The sequence below is a fragment of the Haemaphysalis longicornis genome, unplaced genomic scaffold, assembly GCF_048455015.1.
Source record: "Haemaphysalis longicornis isolate Haplotype H1 unplaced genomic scaffold, Haemaphysalis longicornis Haplotype H1 scaffold_9, whole genome shotgun sequence".
NCBI classification, from domain to species: domain Eukaryota; kingdom Metazoa; phylum Arthropoda; class Arachnida; order Ixodida; family Ixodidae; genus Haemaphysalis; species Haemaphysalis longicornis.
In genome coordinates, this window is record NW_027526460.1 from 166,345,846 (window position 1) to 166,361,594 (window position 15,749).

The 15,749-nt window shown below is 47.9% G+C and overlaps 1 long non-coding RNA gene across 1 annotated transcript in view; it reads right to left on the bottom strand.

The window, feature by feature from the left end:
* Nucleotides 1-761: 761 nt before the first annotated feature.
* Nucleotides 762-15,749, bottom strand: part of LOC144153934 (uncharacterized) — a 67,478-nt gene continuing 52,490 nt past the window's right edge. The window contains exons 2-3 of the long non-coding RNA XR_013319414.1: nt 10,786-10,947; nt 762-1,077 (exon numbers count right to left, since the gene is read on the bottom strand). This is a non-coding gene — a long non-coding RNA (uncharacterized LOC144153934). The remainder of the gene's footprint in view (nt 1,078-10,785; nt 10,948-15,749) is intronic.

Sequence of the window (15,749 nt, forward strand, 5' to 3'; positions counted from 1 at the left end):
AACTTCGGATATGCTTCTGCTTTTGGATGATTATGAATTCATGTATGCCCATGCTAGAATAATCACTTGTACATATTACATAATCCTTGCTCGAGCTTTACGCCTCAAAGAATAAGGGTAAAATACATACATCATCGCCAAACATAACGGCGACACGAGACCCTACGCAGACGTCATGCTCATTTCACGAACCAAAAGTGGGAAGGTGGGCCCTTGTACTTGGAACGGACTTCTCGTATGCAGTGGGTGATCCAGTTTTTTTTTCACGTGTTTCCTTTTTACGCAAACTTTCCCCTCCGGAATGATACCAGAATAGGCTAGTTAGCGCTTTTCACAAAGCGAACATATCATTATTCATCATTGATCATTTGATCATCATTGATCATCATTGATCATTATTCATCATTGATACATATCATTGATCATCATTATTATCCTTGTAAGGTTTGACCAATCATGAACACCGTACAGTTTATTCACGATTACTGCAGGACGAAGCCCTCGAATATTCCCAACAGTGTCTAGCCTGCGCTCCGCGAATAGATCCTGTGCTCGCGAATTTTGCCGTCTCATTCATCTATCGAGGTACTTCTCTGGTACCTCTATGATCTCCGCATAGCACTAAATCTTTAACAGCTGCCAAACAGCCTCGCACACACCACACGCAAATTGAAGCCCCTTAGAGGAGCCTCAAACTGGTACTGTTTGAGAAACGTGCGAATTTTTTGAGGCCACCTTGCACTAAATCCACGTTGCAGTAATCGTGGTACGTTGTGGACTAGTTTATTATGCGCAGTAACATTCCATATACATAGAACACACGCTTCTTCCGGGATAATTTCTGAAAAGGGGCACAGAATGCCACACGGGTGTTCCCTTGTGGGGAGTCATTCCTTGTGGCCTGCGGAAGGCGCGTAAGCCTTGAAGTATCCGAGATTGGCGTATATGAGCAGGTTGATGACCACCACTGCTGCCACGATTGCCACTCTGATGCCGAGCGAGAGGCTCCGGCGCTGCCTCTCCTCCGGTGGCGAGCTCGGGCCGGCCCCCGGTGGCTCCTTGTCCTTCGACGGATGCCTGCGCAGTTTGTTTGTAACAGTTAGGGGAGAATTGGGGGCTGATGGGATTAGCTACACTGATGTCCGCTCTTCAAGCGCTCTGTTTAGCCGAAGTTTTGCAACAAAGAGCAGGTTTGTCACCAAGAATATTTAAAGATCAGGCGCACCTGTACACAGTTTTCGCCAAAAAAACCCATTGCTTGCAAATTATTAGTAGTTACAATAAATGTCCTCGTTTCGGCGGGATACTTACTGCCTCTGCTTTCTCACATTGCACTAAACCTCAAAGCAGCTGGCCGGAATTTTCCTTGGCCAGTATGTTGGCGTTTCCTTGTCAGCACAGCCAAGTGACCCCTTGTTCATCTAGGGGAGTGGTTAAACACGCAGCCTCATGGATCCGATACACGACATCGGTGTAAGAATATTTAGGTATTGACACTCGCCGGCCGCCGCGGCGGAGAACGCGGCCAGATCGTGTTCGCCCTTAGTACATGCGCAGACCTCAGCGGCGCGGGGGCGCTGCGAATGAGGGGCCGGCTATTGCTTGCGGAGTAACGGGCGCAGCTGCGGTGGATGCGCGGCGTGCTTGACTTTCTGTGTCATTTACGCTGCGTTTCAATGTTTTCTGCTGCAGAGTGAGGAGTAGACATTATGATTCAGCTTCCACGTTGTGTTCGTCACCGATCACTGCGGCACCAGCCGCAGTGAGCGTTGTGGAGCTCACGCAATACAGCAAGGCGACGCAGTGCGCCGATATCGCGGCACGGAAAAATATTTTGTGCTGATTTTTGTGCAGTTCCTCGTTCGTTGGCTGCTTTCTTGTTAATTTTTGTTTGTTTCTGAAGTGGCAGGGAAAAACATTTCTTTGTGCTGAATATTGTGCATTTATTTGTTTATTGTCTTCTAGCTTGTTGATAACAGAGTGGATCCCTAGAGAAGGCAAGCGTTGCAGGGGGCGGCAGAAAGTTAGATGGGCAGATGAGATCAAGAAGTTTGCGGGGATAAATCGGGCACAGTTGGCACAGGACCGAGATAATTGGAGAATAATGGGAGAGGCCTTTGCCCTGCAGTGGGCGTAGATAGGCTGGGGATGATGATGAGCTTGTTGATCCGTGCTTGTACCGAATGCCCACTCCTGCCTAAGGCCTTGTAACAAGGCTGGCAGTACTTGTAAAATAAATAAATAAATAAATATCGCGGCGCATGTGCTTTTTCGATGGCAAATCCCTGCGAACGGCACTTGTGTTTTCTCCAGCAAGAAAGGCGACTTGCATTTAAAAATGTGTGTAACACATAACGGCTATTTTGGCTTTCGTGGAACAAAAATACTTTTTTATCTTTATGCTGAATGTATACATGGGTAATCAGGGGCCTAGACAGAGCAATGCTATTAACACACCGAATGGTTATATTAAAATGTAAAAACAAGGATAACAAGAATTTTGGTTTGTTCAGAAGTAGGTACCTTCAGAGCCCTGTACGTACCCGTATTTGTGTGCAGATATTACGTGGACGAAACAAATAACACAGACATTACTAAGGCAGAAAAACGAAAATTGCTTCGCCGCAGGATCTATTTCTTTTTATTTTTTAACCTGTGGCGTATAGCAACCCATGAAAATAATTTCTGGATACGCCACTGTGGGAAATAATAGACACCGCAATGCAAGGCTTCAAATTAGGACCAAATGGGATTATTCAAATCGTACAGAACAGGGGCACCAGTTGCATTCTTTCGCTGATGCCGCAGTCAGTGTTACACTCCAGAGTTTTGATATTGTGAGATTGAGCTCCCTGATCAGTAAAATCTCACAATATCAAAAGTCTGGAGGTCACAAGGTCCACGGACGAAATAACTGAGCCTTCCGCAAATTTTGACAAAAGAAAACCGTGCATAAATAAGGACAAAGAAAGGAAATACAAACACGAGCTCTTGTATATTCCTTTATTCCCCCTGTGTACGTGCACTTTTTTGTCAAAATTGGCGAAAGAACCAGTTAGCCCAAGTTCCAAATTTATTAGAAATAGTTGAGGCTACCGATGCACCGATTGAGGCTCCCGAGGCCACCGATGTTCGATGTGTTTTCAAAAAAGCATTTGCACAGGCACACCACACGCCATGGCAGCGATGTGGTTAAGTTTATACAGCCATCGCGTGCCCAGTTTGTAGCCGCTGCACAATTTGGTTAAGCATAATACGTTTATAAAGCTGTAACATTTGCCCTGACCCTACTAAGTTCGGTGGAGAATTTTGTGGTCCACGAAGTCGCCTTACCACGCCGACTGCCATTATTCCAAACTGACATCCGCCAATCCCAGTTTAGAGTCGTGTCAGTATTTTATGTCTGGGCGTGCACGCCTGTGTTTCTCTGAGATAGACAACCGCCCAGCACCGTCGGTATCGTCGTGAAAGCGGAGCTTGATAGAGTAACGCTTGGGAAATTTGCATTGACAATTTTCGCGTCGAGTAGGCAGCACAGCACTGCAGTGCCTTAGCCATTAAAATGTCGCATATGTATTGTCATGGTTTAGCTTTTTCGTTCCGGGCCCTCGCGCGTACAACGGCGCAGGCGTCCCGCTACACAGCAAAACAGCGCGGGTTGTGTGCCTAGCTATGGAGGTAGCATTTTTGATACAGGCGAAATACGAAAGCGTCACTGACGTCTCTGGACACGTTAAAGAACCACAGTTGGACGAATTTTACCATATCCTCTACACGGCGGGCATTACCACCTCACACCTTGGGCGATTTACACTGCTCAAGCAAGATTTTATGCTACGCGTAGGCTCTTCGGCACAAAAGGGCGAGCGTGTGCGTTTGAGACAACTTTTTATTTTAAAAAACGGCAAAGTAACTACACTCTCGGGAGTTGGTGGGATGAGCGAAAAAAAATTATTCGCAATAGAAGCGTTTCGACAACGATCTCCGAAGGGTCGCACGACCGCGTTCTCGCTGCTGCTCCGCGGACTGCTGCAGTTTCTGTGAGTAAAAATGAACGTTGCCCAAAATTATTTGCTGTCGACAGCATTTTCAATCTGTCTGTGCCTATCTGCAATTAAAAAAACTTCACGTACACGCCGCTCCACCGAACGATCCCACAGCACCTGCATCACGGCTGCCTTAGCTCGGCGAGCAGACAGGCCCTCGTGGCGGGGTGCACTCTGGCGGCGTTCCGGAGAAGCGCCTAGAGCGGCGAACAAGATCTGGCCGCGCCGCCGGGCGCAGTGTCAACACCTAAATATTCTTACACCGTGTACACGAAGTATAACATGCTCGCCGGGAGCTCTCAATATCCCCTTCCGACGCTAATTAGGATAAATGAGGAAAATTGTGGTCCCTTAAAATATTCATTCAAAAAACAAACCCAAACTCAGTGATATGAACCAAAACAGTTTTATTGATCGAAGAAACAAAAATTGTAATTTGTAGTTTGTAATTTGGAGGCGCACACATAGTGCTTCTGAGCAGTCAGGCATGTCAATGACCATTAGCACAACCAAAAACTGTATTCAGGTACTTGATTTGCCAGCAGTAGTCAACAGTGTATTTTGCGACAACTGCGGGTCGCCGGAAACCACGAAGCATTTGTAGCTGGAATGCTCCGTATACATACACGCAAGGTGCAGTCTTATGCAAGAACTAGAGTGCCTCAGCCTAGGACCAATGCCCTTGAAAGTACTTCTTGGTCCATGGCCATCTCCACCAGCTCAACGCAAAGTACTGGAGGCGTTGTTCGACTATCTGGACGAGATTGGCGTGATTTCCGTGATTTATACAGGCTTTTTAATTCCTTTACCCACAAACTGAACGTCATTTTTATTTTTCTGTCTTATTTTATTTCTTCTCTTTCTTCTTCTTTCTTCTGCCCTATAATCTATGGACCCTTTTCTTTCCCCTCATCCTTCCCCCTCCGAGTAGCATGTCGGTGCCGAAATTCCGGCAAACATCTCGGCTTTCGCTTCTAATAAGAAACCTTCTCTCTCTCTCTCTCTCTCTCTCTCTCTCTCTCTCAATGCCTCTAAGATTTATCGCTTTGGAGCTCGTACTTTTTAACCTGAAATTCTAAGAAGCAATCTCTTGCGGCACTGAGACAGAGGTAAACTTCGTATTTGCGGCAGCGAACTTCAAACTTCAAAACACAGCCAGTGTTGCGAACGTTTTAGGGACGTTAGCACTTGTGTGCATTTACCAGGGGTTTATCCTCTCAAGCCGTCTGAAATCTGTTACCATGAGCGTGCCGACATGCCATTTGCCTTAAAGAGGTCGCGCATGGTATTCCCCTAGTAGGTGGTGCAGCCTTGTGTCAATGTCAATGTCTCATTGAAATTGTTGAGCCGCATTAGGCTAATAAACCTGCTGTATTTGGAGAGTTTCTGCGAATTGTGATGGGAAACTCAAGGGTGGGATTAATGAACATAGTTATAAAAATTGTGAGGCCGCCAATTTTAATCGAGGGATAAGCACGTTAGCTTTCCGTAACTTTCATTAATCCCAAGCGTCACTGACCCAAACTTATAAAAAATGAGATAAGATTCCCGAACGTCGCGGTCGTGGTGGGGTTTTGAAGGCGGATTTTATAGACTACTGTAACGTCGAATTCTTGCAGGCGCAAGCTTCATTTACCAAGATGGCCAGAGGGGTGCTTCAAATTGGCGAGCCAACACAGCGCATGGTGGTCTGTCACAACCTTGAATGGTCTTCCATACACGTATGGGCGAAATTTTGAAATGGCCCATATATAGCGAGGCACTCTTTCTCAGAGGCTGAGTAGTTTCTTTCTTCCTTGGACAGACCACGGCTGGCATAGGCGATTACTTTCTCGCACCCGCTTTGCTTTTGCACGAGGACGGCATCCAAGCCTATATCACTGGCGTCCGTGTGCATTTCCGTTTCGCATTTTTTCGGCATTTTCGTCGAAATGCGCAAGCACAGGCGGGCTTTGCAGGCATTGTTGCAGCTCGCAAAAGGCTGTTTCTTTGGCATTTTTCCAGCTGAAAGGGGTGCTATTTTTCGTCAAGCGGGTGAGTGGCTCTGCAATGCGGGCGAAGTTCGCGACGAAGCGCCTGTAGTATGCGCATAGTCCGAGAAATCTCCGCACGCCATTCTTATCTTTCGGTCTTGGGAAGTTCGCTATGGCGGAAGTTTTCGCCAGATCAGAACGGACTCCCGCGGCGTTGACGACGTGGCCCGAAAACTTGAGTTCCTCGTACGCGAAGCGGCACTTTTCAGGCTTCAGCGTTAACCCCGACGTACGGATGGCCTCGAGTACAGACTGCAACCTTGCAAGGTGTTCGTCGAAAGTCCGGGAGAATACCACAACATCGTCGAGGTATACGATGCAGGTGCGCCACTTCAGGCCAGCTAGCACCGTGTCCATGACTCGTTGAAACGTTGCTGGCGCCGTGCACAACCCGAACGGCATCACCTTGAACTCGTATAGGCCGTCCGGGGTTATAAATGCTGTCTTCTCTAGGTCTCTCTAGTCCACTTCAATTTGCCAGTAGCCGGTCATCAGATCCATCGATAAGAAGTACTTCGCGTGGCGGAGGTTGTCGACGGCGTCGTCTATTCGGGGGAGGATGTACACGTCCTTTTTGGTGATTTTGTTCAGTCGCCGGTAGTCAACCCAAAACCTTAATGTGCCGTCTTTTTTCTTCACGAGTACGACCGGGGCAGCCCAGGGGCTTTTCGACGGCTGTATAATGTCGTCGCTGAGCATGTCGTCGACTTGAGCCCGGATGGCTTCCCGCTCGTGTGAAGAGACGCGGTACGGTGACTGCCGGGTAGGTCGGGCTCCATCTTCGGTTATTATTCGGTGCTTCGCCAGAGGTGTCTGACGTAGTTTTGAGTTCGACAAAAAACACTCTCTGTAGCGATGCAGCAAATTCAATAATTTCTTCCGTTCTTCTTGCGGTAACGCCGGATTCACGTGGAAGGGATTCGGAAGCTTGAAGGTCTCTTCGGGTGCGCGTTCAAAGTCGGCAACCACGATCACGTCACTTGCTTCTTGCGTTTGTTCGAGGTACGCAATTGCAGCGCCTCTGTTTAAATGCTGGTATTCCTCGCTGAAATTAGTGACCAAAACTTGGGACTGGCGTTGCGTAAAGCGCGCAATGCCTCTTGCAACGGAGACACCGCGGTCGAGGAGCAACCTTTGGTTACTCTCCACGATAGCGTCGACGTCAGGAATAGCATTTCCACAGTAGATGGTGATCGTCAAGCTTGCGCGGGGTGGCAGCGTGACATGATCATCGGCGATCCTTAAAGCAGCACGGTGTTCGAAGTTCGGTTCTGGCGTCATAGAGTGATCAGAGGAAAAAGTTATGGACTTGGTCTGTAGATCAATTATTGCACCGTTGTCCGTTAAAAAGTCCATTTCAAGAATTACGTCGCGGGAGCAGTTAGGCAAAATGACGAACGTCGCAGGATACGTTGTGCCGTCTATGGTGACGCGCGATGTGCACGTTCCACTTGGCGTCACGAGGTGGCCTCCTGCTGTGCGAATGTGCGGACTGTCCCATCTGGTCATGACTTTCTTCAGCTTATACGCAAAAAGTCCGCTCATGACCGAGTAGTCGGGGCCCGTGTCTATGAGGGCGACTACTTCAAAGCCGTCGATGGACAGCTGAACGTCGGACGCTGCCTTCTTCGAGTTCCGGGTGCGTCGTGGCGTCGTATCTCGGCTTCTGCGTGTTGACGGTCGGGCACTGTGCGTCGTGGTCTTCGTTGTATTCTCATCGGCAGGTTCGGTCATGTCGCGTACACGTCGCGCCGTTATGCTGTCGTCGTGGTCGGGAGTCATGTCAGGGTTAGATTGGGTCGTCGGGGTCGGGGCATGTCTTGAATCATGGTCTTCTACGAGTCGCTGCGTCGTTGGAGGGTTTTCATTTTTCCGCCGTTGTGCAACTTTACCTCCCGAAGTAGCTGCTTTTAGTTTCCCCCGCGTGGGCTGGGGGACCTTCCACGTGGGAAGTCAGCCGTGCAGCGGCGGTTCGGTGACTGATACGGGTAGGGCGACAGTGAAAAGTTGAAGCGGGCTGGTCTTCGGTTGGTGTTGGAGAGGTATTCTTCGATCTCAACAGGGCGCTGGCCGTATCGGGGGCTTGGGGCGTCGACGGTGAACCCTCGCAACCCGAGCCTCTTGTAGGGGCAGCGACGGTAGATGTGGTCGGCCTCTCCGCAGTAGTAGCACAGCGGACGATCGTCAGACGTTCGCCACACGTCGGTCTTCCTTGGGGCGGGGGGTTGCACAGCAGGTAGTCGGGCCGGCGACAGGGGACGACGGTTCGGAGCCTCGTGACGATAGGGTGCAGGTGGGCGAGGGCGACGGACAGCAGCCGCGTAGGACATGGCTTGCGGCTCGCGAGGTGCTGCTCCCAGCGCGTGCTGCTCCCAGCGCTTGCTGCTTGCAGGTGAAGTTCCCAGCGCTTGCTGCACTTCTTCTCTAATGACGTCGGTAAGAGAAGCGACTTGTGGTTCCGGCGGCGTTGGGAGCAGTTTCCGCAGCTCCTCCCTCACTATTTCGCGGATAGTCTCCCGTAGGCTATCTTCGGGAATGCGCATGCCGCCGACGCAATTCGCATTGGCCATGCCAACTAAGTTCCGGTCGTACTGCTTAGCACGCATTTCGAGGTACTAAGCATTTATGCTCTCTACGACATCTGGAAGCCGCCAAGCCAGTCCAACCAGAGAAAGCCGCCGACTGCAAGCATTGCTACCCCGCACCCCCACCAGATGTCACGAAGCCAAGGACGACGCAGTTGTCTTGAAGGAGAAACAAGTTTACTGGAGCGAACTTGTGCTCCCCTAACAACTCAAAAGAATACAAAGGCGGCGAAGCAGCCGTCAACAAAGTGACTAGAACAGGCAAGTGTCCTCGAATGAACGCCGCGGCATCTGCTCTGCAGGCTTTTATCTTTCGGCGAAAGTGTTTCTGGAAACGTCTATTCACATCCAGAACACTGTAGATCACAGAAGATTATTCTGGGCTAGTGTCGTTAGGGCGAAACAGTCTGCTTATCTGAATGTGATAGCCCGTGCGGCATAAAAGTAAAGAATGTAAGACGCGCTTCGTTTGGAACACAGATAACACAGCCGGGCGTGGCCCGGCAGTAAAAACAAACAATAAATAAAATAATCAAACCCATACGTGGTTCGCCACAATATATATATAGCGAATCAGAATAGGAAATGAGGGGCTCGTGGAAAGTAAGACAGAAATAAGGGTTGGCAGTCAAGAAAACCTCGGAAAGCAAAGGGGAAGATGTGGTAGGTAATAGAAACAGATAAAGAATTTGGGAAGGAAGAAAGAAAGTGGAGAAAAAATGCCCGCCAGGTGGGATCTGAACCCACGACCTCCAGAATACCGGTCTGGTGCGATAACAACTACGCTACCGGCGGGGTAGCGTAGTGGTTATCGCCTGCAATTTTCCCTCCACTTTCAGGGTATTTATGTTAGGTATTTTTGTATCCTGCGCTTGGGGGTGGTAGCCAGCGCCACTCTGACTACTCGGGGTGAAGGGGACCTTCTTTTTAACCCCCGGGTCGTGACTCGAGTGTCTACGACATGTCGAGAGTGGTCGACCAGCGTTGAACCCTCTTAAGCTCCCTATGGCACCAAGACTGGCAGAACAGAGGCCCTCGCTATGCATGTAGCGAATCAGAATAGGAAATGAGGGGCTCGTTGAAAGTAAGACAGAAATAGGGGTTGGCAGTCAAAAAAACCTCGGAAAGCAAAGGGGAGGATGTTCTAGATCATTGAAACTGATAATGAATGTGGAAAGTGGAGAAAAAAATGTATATATATGTATACGTTTATATTGTTTTTTTAAGTATGGTCACATGTTCACGGAAATTGTAGGTGGTGGTGCAATCTAGCCAATTCCACTCTGCAGCATCGACAAGCCCACAAGGTAAACAAAATTCGCTCGGTATGGAGACGCTGAAATCAGCAAGCAATCCTTTATAACTTATCAATCAAAAATCGCAATTTTTGAGACGCTTTGCCGCAGCTATACTTGAGCTGTGAGGCACGCCGTAGGGAATAGCGCCATAATCATTATAGCCACGTGGGAGTCATTAGCGTGCGGCAAAATATCAACACATGGGCGTTTCCGTTTTTCGCACCCCCCGGAAGAGCAGCTGCCGCGGCCAGCACCGACCCCACGTCCTTCAGCTCAGCACCACAACGTCCACTCAGCCGCTGCGGCGGTGATCCGTCAAAGTAGCCTTGTAACACTCACGGCTTTCGCAAATGGAAGCACAGTCGGCCAAAAAAGTGGGCACTGTTCTTGCACTCCTGTTTATAAAGGGAATAAATTCTGCTTGAAGTCTTCATGGTAAAATTCGCCAAACACCTTTCATGTGCGCACGCTTCCAGTTCACGTTTCTTGCTACCGATGTCATTCCCTTAAGCTTCTTTCCTCTGTGGTGCAAATTGATGCAAGTATCGCACCGACTGCCTCCAATAACCACTGCTACCAAAATTAGTTCCCGTGTGTAATATTGTCGAAATGGCACGTGCAAAGTTGTATTCCCCGAAGTAAGAAGTTTGTTACCACTGCGTTCACCTCGCTTAGAAGCCATTATGACTCTGCAAATATGCGGCGGTTTGTTTAATGGTGAATAGGGTAGCTCTTCAGAGACCCGCCACTTTCCGGATTGAACGAAGCAAGAAGATGTCCAGGCACAATGTTTGCAATGAAAAGAGCGCATGTTGGTTCTCACGTTATTGTTCTGGAGCGGAGTGACATTGTGCGCTGAGTGCGTCTTCTGGAGCTCTTCGCAAGCTCGCTCAGGTTGTCTCGTTCCGTCTGATGTGCGTCCTGGGAGCCGCAAGGCGCACTGCCGCAGTTGCCGAAGACCAACTTTCCGCTACTTCAGCAGCCACTGGGTAAGAAAGTCATACGAGGTAGGAAGGTTACATGTGACAACAAGAATTTGAGAGTTGATATTAACTTCATTAAATTTTAAAAAAATCTATAAACACAACAACAACCACTGACAGTCTGTAGACACGCAATAGAATCGAGACATCCTAAATATAATAAACAGCATTTTTTTTAGCGACTGTGGCTTCGGAATATCGCTGCAAAGCATGCCAACTCGAACAAATGGAGTCTTCCCTGAAAGAACTTTGCAGGCTCTGCGATAGGCCCCAAACAATTTCAGGGTTTACTTTTCTACAAGGAGCCGCATTTCGGAAATATGTACCACACTACACAACTACTAGAATACGGCTTGGCCTATTGTTGATCGAATCAAAGCAGTGGGATCAAATTTAAATCTCAAAAGCGCAATTTCGATGACGCCACGCAAGCACCTTTGGGCTTCCTGCAGACCATACTGCAATTCTGCCTAATCCCCTCCCGATCGCATCTTAAGCCACTTTAGAACGCTGCGGTCCTGAAACTACATGAGCAGTATTTTTTTCTTTTACTGTACTCCTATTTTCTCCAACTTATTCTATATTTTGAGGAGCTCGCTTATTCATTCACTTTACAGTATCAAAAAATATTGTTTAGCATTTTGCTTTTTTTTGTTTTGAACAAACACTCTTTGTTGAACCAGCAAAAGTTTTTGCTAAAAATGGCAGCATCTCCACTCTGTGGGTGATGGTGAGGTTGCGGAGTACGGGGCCTCGAAATGGAATCCAAGTTGCGCCCCGAGTGATATCCAATATGCGCCTCGACCGTCATTCGATTTGAACCGTGAGTTGCACCTTGATTATTCCCTAAATCGCTTGATGGTGGTGTGCGCACGGATGGACGCAGACGGACATTGGGAGGTCCTAAGGTACTCCGCAGCGTTACAGGTGAGGGAGTAAGCCGTGACTCTGGGCTACTAACTGAGGGTCATAGCACAATGGATCCGAGGACTGACACTAACTCTTTCTGGTCTACCAGATACAGGCTCGAATCCTTCCGATGTCTGTGTGATTTTTTGCGATTGTAAACGCTATGCGCATGCACGCGGACGGACATTGTGTGGTACTAAGGTACTCCGCCCCTCATATCTGATTTTCGCAAGCACTTCAGCCCACCCGCATCCAACAAATTTCCTAGCGGTGTAAATGGCTGCGAGGTGGCCGCAGTTTATGTACAAATCACTCAGAAAGCGCATCACGTCATCGCATATACGTAATAGACGCCCTCAACCTAACGATAAGAAGACACTAAAATTAAGCGCCTCGCCGTTATCCGTGTGTGTTTCAATCAGAACGTTTCGGTTGTTCTGGATATGGAGAGCACTGGTCTTATAACCATTAATTTTTTAAGTAGATCGGACATCGCCATTCATCAGGGCAATTAGTTTCTTGGGCGTTGAGAACATGCAAAAGAGAATTTTGCTGTTTCATGCAAGCGCGAGAGACCATAGGTACGTGCAGAATGGCTGTCTGTTTGCCCTAACGACACTGAAAACTCCGTCGACTGCGCGGTTCTGATGATGCGGGCGAACAGCGAGTGTATGAAAAGCCAACAACCACGGGTGACATAAAATGCGCCAGGAAAAATTTCAGTGCCATTTCGCTCTGTGAAGACGTATCACCAGCGAATCCAGGCGCAGTTCAAGGAACGCAAACAACAAAACAACAAAACAAAACACACGAATTATAGCTGCTTAGATGAATAACACTTGGAAGTACTAGTGCTTTATTGCAGCCGGGAAACACGGAACTGTCCAGTTTCTTCCCGCGTCGTGGGCATCCTACGGGCCATATAACACTGTATCCTAAACCGCCCGACCATGGAGCAGAATAGTCGGGTAGCATCGGGTCGTAAGACGCCCACGTTGAAATCCCCCGGTAGAACGGGTATGTCAACCGTGAACGAATGATGTTCGCCTTCGCGTGCACGCCCCCCCCCCCCCCAAACCCGAATGCCTGCATAAAGGAGTGACCGGTATCATGCGTCTGCTTAGGCGTGAAAAGCGCTGGCAAAACCACAGCTCCGGGAGCCTTTCAAGCTCGATGGGACAACGGGCTAAAACGTGACTCCAGGAGCCCTCGACGAACACAAAAGCATCTGTAGTTATGGTGTGTTTTGTTATGGTGGTGTCTTGCTATAGTGAATCTACATATCATTATTGGATAACATCGGCGTTACAAACGGGCAAGTTGCTCTTCAACCGGAAATTATTCGCAGCTTCTGGATGAGGTGGAGCCTTAGGCGCTAATGGCGACTGCTGCACGTTTTGTGACAGCGTTTTCCGCTGTTTTCGCGCCGACGTTCCTCTAATTCCCGCTCGTCTTCATCCGAGCGAACGAGTTCCGTCCTTTCTCTAGCGAGTTAAAAGTGCAACTTTTAACTCTTTTAAAAGTGCAACTTCGAAGTACAACGGTGCTAGCGCCGTTAACAGCCGAGTGCGACTTGCGAAAGAGGCATCGCTGGTGGCGAGCGTTATAGAACATGTCAAGGAGCCGTCAGCGGTGGCAATGGGAAGCTAAAGTTCGGTGGCGAATAAAGCTGCTACACCGAATTAACACTTGGAGGAATAAGGCATATACGTCTTTGCTGTAAAAACCTTTCTCCGGCGCAGTGACGTCGGTTAACGCCCCTGATGCATGAGGCAATTACATAACCGCCGGAACTGCTGCTTTGTAAGCCTTACGTCCCACCGAGCCCTCCTTCTTTCATTCTGTTGTGCCTAATATGCTTAAAGGAGAACGGCAAAAACTTGTGGCTAGTGTTAAATCCACAGGACCTGCGCACTATTCCCCTATGAAAGCTGATGTATTAACAGACACAGAAGGTGCCTACATGTGGAACGCTTGCGTCAGTTTTCCCTCAAGAAACTGAATCGTCATTTCCTGTTCCCCATGTGAACTTGAAATGTATCATGTCACCACGTACATTTTTTCCCGGCGCCTTTATATCTCTAATGAACACATCAACCTTTCATCGTCAGCTGGTGAGCACAATATTACGCAAAAGAGTTGAAAAAATACCAAAGATATCTGTGCAACATATCAGTGTCGAACATTTCCAAAACGAGTTTCAACAGGCATGCTGCCTCGCGATTGAAACACGGAAACGTCGGTCAAGTCTATGAATAAGGTGCCATACACTTCCAAAGAAATGATCACCCCTTTTTATTACACGCATATCACGGACTTGGTTGATTCTAACCATTTTTTATCATGTATAGCACGGATTTCGAAAACGTTTTTCCTGGGGAACACAGCTAGCCATGTTCTTTAAAGGACTGCATCTTAATCTTGTCTCTAAAAATATAAGACTGACGCCATATTCCGAGATTTTGCTAACGCACTTGACAAGGTACATTCTGACAGTCTAGTACTGAACTTGGCGCGTTACATTAAATCGCAATATCTTAAAATTACATAGAGAAATCTTAACTAAAAGCTCACGATCAGTTCACAACCCCAGTAACACCCCTCAATGGTTTGTCCTCTTTACACTGCTGTTTGTGACCAACATTATTAAGAATGATTTTTGCAGACGACTGCGGTATTTGTTGTAAAATAAACGTTTCCGAAACACTTCTTTTGAAACTGACTTGCGAAGCGTGAAATAATGGTGTTGAAACTAACCCCTAGGCTAAGACTGCACTAAACTGAGCCAAGAATGCAACTCTCGCCTTCCGCCGCCATCCAAATCGACTTTTTTCAAGTACCAAACTGCTGATGCCTGCCTCAAACTAGTTGTCTACTACAAATATTTTATATCAAGCCTGTGTAGTGATTTAATGTGAAATGAATGACAGAAGCCCCTCTGGTCGGGAGAACGCGTGACAACAATAAAAACTGGCACTGGCCAAGGATGTTCATAAAATTCAAAAAATATGTTTCGGCTCCCGTACGGGTGACTCGTTCACAATGAAAACTGGGGGAGAAAGTGATACGGTAATGTTGCGGGAAGTGGTCTGAAGAATTGGACCTCAGGGCTTTATCTTGAATCCCTGAAAATCCAGACCACGGAGCACACACTTAATCGCAATGACGGCAACTTACCACACGTGTACGCATATTGCCTACTGGAAATCTTGAAACCAACAAGGCACCCGTAAGGGAGCCTACGCGTTTTTTTTATAAACATTATTATTACGTGCCAGTTTTTTATTGTTACCGGTGATTAATTGTGCGCAACGCACATTACGCATCATTCACTCTCTTAACATAACAACGAGGTTCTTAAAATGTCCTTTGCGCCATGCCCCTAAAAATCAACAAGTACTAGCTTATCAATCTCTTGCCAGGATGAAATTGGGATACGGATCAGCTGCTGAATACGGGAACAGGAGAACAGCCAAGACAGACAATGTCAGTGGAACTGGGAAGAGCGCGCTTCCTTTTTATTGTGCCGTGCTGCTCCGCCACTGGCGCCTGTTCTACCTCTGCTATCACATCTTCCCCGCGGCTCTCAGCCGCCTCGAGAGGGCACAGGTTTTCATCTGGAAGTAATCTGGAAGTAAACTGGAAGTAATATTCATCTGGAACTAATTTCAACAATTGATCAGTAAAAGATAATCGCTGATAGAATGGCAGATGAAATCAATAAATACACAGACAAAAATTGGGATTACGACGAAATGATTGCGTTCATAAAGGGTAAGATGAATCAAGCAAAGCAACGAAACCGATGGACAGGGAAGAGAAAGCCGAGAGGCTGGTGGAATAAGTAAACAAAAGAGGCCATTGACCAGCGAAGAAAGGCGACGAGAGAACATAG